Source organism: Pinus tabuliformis, chromosome 1_2 (genome assembly GCF_031772625.1).
Source record: "Pinus tabuliformis cultivar Carrire ecotype Pingquan chromosome 1_2, CPIR1, whole genome shotgun sequence".
Taxonomy (NCBI): domain Eukaryota; kingdom Viridiplantae; phylum Streptophyta; class Pinopsida; order Pinales; family Pinaceae; genus Pinus; species Pinus tabuliformis.
In genome coordinates this window covers 1,344,220,345-1,344,226,832 of record NC_142298.1, presented here as the reverse complement: position 1 = coordinate 1,344,226,832, position 6,488 = coordinate 1,344,220,345, and positions in this window count along the sequence as shown.

Sequence of the window (6,488 nt, the reverse complement as noted above, 5' to 3'; positions counted from 1 at the left end):
GGAAGTTACCTTCACATTTATTTCCTAGAGAGAAAAGAAAGATTATTCAAGAAAGTGCAAGATATTCATGGATCACTAACGAATTGTATAAAATAGGGCCAGATCTTATGATCAGAAGGTGTGTTAGGGAAGATGAAATGCTTGATATTCTCAAAGCATGTCATGATGAGTCGTGTGGTGGACACTTTGCTGACAAGAGGACAACCTATAAAATCCTTTCTTTAGGATATTATTGGCCATCCATCTTCAAAGATGCTAAAGAATATGTCAGGAGGTGCGACAGCTGCCAAAGGGTAGGGAAACCTACTCCTTCAAATGAAATGCCATTACAAACTTCGGTACTTATCGAACCCTTTGAAAAATAGGTTTTACACTTTATTGGACCTATTAATCCTCCATCCAAGCAGAAAAAATATATATTGGTATGCACTGATTATGTCACCAAATGGGTAGAGGCCAAAGCATTACTTTTTGCTAACGAAAAATCTCTAGTTAGGTTTCTTTTTGAGGATATCTTTACTCGCTTTGGTGTTCCAAGAGAAATTGTGATAGATCAGGGATCTCGATTCACATCCAACATGATGGAAAGGCTTATGGAGGAGTACAAGATCAAGCATAGGAAATCTACTCCATATCATCCACAAGAAAATGGTCAAGTGGTGTCTACAAATAAAGTGATTGAAGGAATCCTCACCAAGATTGTGCGTCTACATAGAAGAGAATGGGCAGAAAGGCTTCCTGAAGCCTTATGGGCCTATAGAACTACATGAAGGAACACAACTGGACATACACCCTATGAACTTGTTTATGGTAAGCAAGTCCTATTCCCTATAGAGTTCCAAGTCAAAACTTTCAAGATGGTAGTTCAGTTGGGAATGGATTTATCAGAAGCTCAAAGACATAGACTGGAGCAATTAAATGAACTTGATGAAATCAGACAAGAAGCTGTTCAAAGGAATGGTCTAGTCCAACAAAAAAGGGCTAAGTGGCATTACAAATACATCAAGGACAAGAGGTTTCAAGAGGGATATTGGGCATTGTTGTTTGATTCAAAGTTTAAAGATTTTCAAGGGAAGTTTCAAACTCATTGGCTTGGGCCATATGAGATTGAAAAAGTTTTCATTAATAGAGAAGTAAGGATCAGAACAATAGATGAAAGTCAAACTCCTCTCCTTCTGAATGGTCATAGATTGAAAATTTATCAAAAACCAATCTCAAAGTAGGAGTTCATCAAGATCTTTCAGAACAATTTTGAAATGAAGTTGGTGAAGAAGAATACTTCTTCTCCACCAAATTAGTCTTTGTTTTTCCTATCTAAAAAATAAATAAACTGTATAAGGTTGAAAGCCAATCATTGATTGGCATGCTTATACAGAAAATACAGGCTGAAAATCAGAAGACTCTGACACCCTATATTTTCCATTTCTTTTCTGAAAAAAATGGTGACTCATTATGCATTCTGCAAAATTCATTGTCTTATCTCATTTCACTCTATTTTACTTTTGCAAGTTTCACTTCACTCCATTGCCATATTCCACCAATAAATTTTTTCTCCAACATTTCTTTCATCTCCATTTATCATATTCTCATATTTTCACTCACACGGTTATTTCCATTCCATTCATTCATAAGCCATATTTTATTCTCTGTTTTACATTCTGCAACTATTTCCACGTTCTGCAGTTGTTCTCGTTCCATAGCTGATCTTGTTCTGCAGCCAATATGATTCTGCAGCAACAATTTGATTATCAGTCCAAGCACAAAGAGGCCAATTAATAATAAAATTTCATATGCAGGTAATTGAAGAGAAAATAACTTTGAAGACCAATCACACCTAAAGCACCTGTGGAAGCAAACATCAAGATATTAGCCAGCGGAAGGTAAGGTTCCAAAGGTAAAATCAAAAACTTATTTCAAAAAGCAATACAAAAACATAAGTTTGTATAACTTGTATGATCACATGTCCCCTTGATTAATCATTATGTGATTTGATTGCCACGATGACTCCGCCACACATTCCATCTTCAATGCCAAATGGTTCAATGATGCCTTCATAACTAATCTCCATTTTAAACTCCATGACTCATAATTAACTGGACTTCTACATCCATACCTGTTAACGTTTAGATTAACGACATGACCTATCTATATACAGCTCTTCAAAACCTTGATTGTTCATTTATTACACCAAGTTTTTCTCTCGTACTTCTGCAGTCACTCTGTTTTCATATACTTTATGCATACAGTCATTCTATTTTCCACACAATTTACGTGTATAGCTACTTTGTTTCCATATATTTTGTATATACAGTCATTTTATTCATAGTCATCCTACTTCCATATACATTGTCATTCCGTTTCCATATCCATAATCGTTCTACTTTTATCCACCCAGTTGCCCCATTTTTGTATACACAATCCTCTTTATGCAGTCACTCAATTTCTTAGATAGTGAAGGGAATTTTGAAAAGTAGCCGAGAACAGAGGTAATGGGGCTCATTGTTAGAACTAAACCCATAAGGGTGAAGTACATGGAGGGTTATCCATAGCTGAAAGGAATGTTACAGAAGGTTGGTTGGTTGAGTTTTATGGAAAAATTCAATGGTTACCATAAGGAAATCACCAAATCCTTTGCTAGGTCATTTGATGGAATGGACGTGGAAATAGGTGAAATCAAATTTGCAGTTACTGAGTCCTTTATAGCTAAAGAAACAGAACTCCCAAGGCTAGGATAAAGGTGGTTTAAAATCAAAGAGTCTCATGATGAATCCTGGAAGGTCATTTTTAAAAATCCAGGTATGGACACTTCAGTTTTTAGAAAAGGGATTCCAATCTCTGCAGTTAAAAACAAATGGAGTGGCATGTTGTTAATTTTGCAAAAGTTTATTACATGTGAAGGGAGGTTTGGTTCTATGTATGTATATCATATATGACTGTTAATGAATTTTCTAGAAGATGGAACCCTCAATCTATCGTTTTTCCTGTTGAATAGTCTGAGAAGAATGGAAACTAATGTTCAGAAGAAAGTTCAGTCAATGGAAACCACTCTATATCACCATGGAATAGTGAATATTCTAGTTGAATTTCATTTGAGAAGTGTATGGGACACATGGGAGGAATTTTTGGTAAGGAACTTCTTCCAATATGCTCTAGAATTGCATGAGGGAAGTCCTGTAAAAAGAAGTAGGAGAAGGAAGACCAATCTCACCATTCAAAACACCCTTGAAACTTCAACAGAGAAAAACGATGAAGAAGAGCCAATCTATGAGAAATTAATAGAGATCAGAAAGCAGACTAAGCAGAGGAGAAAAATGAAAGAAAAGGTTGAAGAAATCCACAAGGATATTCCTGAACCTTCATCACCTAAGGAGGATGAACAACTGCTTTCTGAGAGACTAATCAAAATTAGGGAACAAATCAAGAAAGATAAGGAGAAAGGAAAAAGGAAACATGTTACAGAGGAAGAGATCATAGGCTCCCAAAACTTGAGGAGGAGTTCTAGACTCCAGGGAAAAGTGAAGAAAATGAAATCAAAAGAGACCCAGTTTATATATTTAGAGGGAGAAACTCTAACTCAGTCCCCTGACAATATTCCATATGAGAAAAGCCCATAGAACTCTCCTCCATAAAACTTTGAGAGCAACCCAAGAAGTGCCTCTCCTGGTATTGATCCAATCCAACAGCAAATTTATCACTACATAGAGTCATTGGAGTAAAAGAGTACATCAGTAGACCCAGGGATTTTAGTTAATCCAAAGCAGCCTACCACCTCACAAGAAACTTTAACTAGCTCCCTTAAACAGGAGATCTATGAGCTAGAAGTTCGAAATAGGCACATCAAAAGAGAAAATGAAGCCTTAAAAGAACATAACAAGTTGGATAAGATTATCCATGATAACACTATGCTTCACTTGGGTTTATGGCACAAGAAGAACATAAAACTAAAAAGGAAGAATAAGAAGCTAAACAGGGCACTTATTAACCTCAAGTACAGATTTCTCATGAGGAAGCCAAGGATGGCAGTTGGTGCAAAGAAAAACAAGAAGAGGTTGGATGTTTTGGCCGAAGTCTCACAACAAATGTAGTAGGAAGAGGAAATTCATAATTTTGGTTGCATGAGGACATGCAATAGTCTTGCAGTGGGGGTATGTTGAGCTCTAAAACTGCCTTTTCCTTAGCAACTTTTCTCATCCATTCTTCTTTGAAAAATGCATCCTCATCATCAATAACCATTATACATTTCCTCAAGGAGAACATTTTAGTGATTTACATGTTATACTTTTATGTTTGTTGTTTGAATAAGTTTTTGTCTTTTAGCTACGGAACATAGCCGCATTCTGCAGCTAATTGGCTGTTCCGCAACTACCTCCATGCTTTTGTAAGTTCCAAGTGTTAAGAGGGGACAATGACTACATGGGTAGCTTGGAAAACATCAGGGCATGGATCATGTCCTATTCACCTGGCCCAGATAGATAAGGAAGACTCCGATCAAAGGGAAGTCAAACATAGAAACCTAAGGCAAACAAGACTCTGTTTTGTACACGTTTCTCAGTGATGGGATTCAAAGCAGTTTCCTAAGGCCATGGACTTCATCAGCCACTTGTGAAAATTGAATCCAACAGCCATTACCTTAGATTTATGTCTCCAACAACTAAGGAAGAGAATTCTGTGGGCCTGTCTGCCTACATGTTTCGTTATAGCTCATTTTTCTCCATAAAACAATTGTATAATTTCTCTATAAATACCTGTGTGAAGAATGCAGAACCAGTTTGACTTTACTCATGTGTTATGTTCAGATTACCGCTCTGTAGTTTTGAGAACTCATTCTCTGTTTTCAATATAAAGACTGTGTGTTTCATGGATACCTGAAAGTGTTTGTTGGAGTGTTGATTAAGTGCATATAACCTCAGAAGTTGTAGAGGGCCCCTGCGCTGGTTAAGGTTACATTTTATTTTGTTTTGTCTTTTATAATTGAGGTGTAAATTCATTGTATTTTTCCATGATGTTTATAACCATTTGCTAACCTTGTTCATAATATAGTTTTTACTATTTTCTTACTAATGCAGAACAACTTATTTCAGTACAGAATAGTCTTTTGGTTTAATTTCTTTTCAGTTTCTTATCAGTAGCTTAAAGTTGAGTTCAGTAGTGTAGAGTAATTTATTTTATTTGTTTTTCATTAGTCTTTAGATTTTTAATTAAACAGATCAACGTCATTTTATTATTAGTTTAGTGACTCATGTTGTAGGTGAATGTTTCTAAAAGCCCTTCTAGTTGATGGTTCATCTTAAACTAAGTGGTGGAACATTTCACTTATGTAATGAGTCTTTTTCTGCATTTTTGTATTTATTTTCTCTTAGAACAATGAAGTATGGAATTCCTCAAAATGTTATCACAAGGAGGTTGTTCTCCCAAAATTGTGTAGCAGAGTGATAAAGCACTTCATTTAAGTTTTTATAGTATACTAGTTGCAATTTCATTTTCAATCTTAGTTTTTCATTTAGTTTTGTTGCAATTTCATTTTCAGTTTTTCGTTAAGTTTTGATTCTGGAATAGACTAAATAGTAGTTGTAATCTCATTTTTAGTATTTCATTTTAGTTTTGTTTTCATCATAGATAGCTGCAATTTCACTTTTAATATTTCATTAAACTGATTAGATAGTAGTTGCAACTTCACTCTTAAGTTCCTTTAGTTCATGTTTTGGAAACAATAATAAGAGCAGAAATAGGAACTCTATTTTCCTTTTCTTGACTAAACTTTACTTCCAAATCTGACTTTAAGCACTCTTAGTCCTCATTTCATTTCTTTAGAAGAAGTAGATTTAAGGTTTTTGTTAAATATATTTTACATCATTAGGGATTAAAGGATTAAAAACCCCAAAAAAAATTAAAACTCAAAAACACGGAAGTAAGAAGCGCCATCTAGCACATATAGTGCACTACACTTCATCAGTTTATGATACCCGGATTGATAATTTATGTAGAGAAATTTAGGACACTAAATTGACCAAACACACATCATAGCCTTTCACATATTATTTGGCATCCTTATAGAGTGTAGGCCACCATAACCCTTCTTGCAAGACCTTCCTCGCCATTGATTTTCCCTCGACATGCCCTCCCGCAACTCCAGAGTGGCACTCCCATAGTACATCTTGCCTTTCATGTTGGAGGAGAGATTGTCACAAGACTTGATCGAGGCCCAGCTTATAAATATGTCCTTCGATCAGCTGATGGTCAACTTCTCACACCACCATGTGTCACTTTTGCGTTGCTGTATGTCCCTCCGGACATTGCCCTGTGGATAGAAAAGCTGCAATTTCTTCCAAGTAGTCAGGTATTGCTTCTAGGCGGAATAAATCAACATCCGATAGTTGATCATCTAGGGAGCCCCCACTTTCCCTTGATTCTAGTCCAGAGAGGTGATCTGGTCCCACATTCAATCAGCCTGGTTTAATGATAACCTCGAATGTAAACGCTTGGAACAA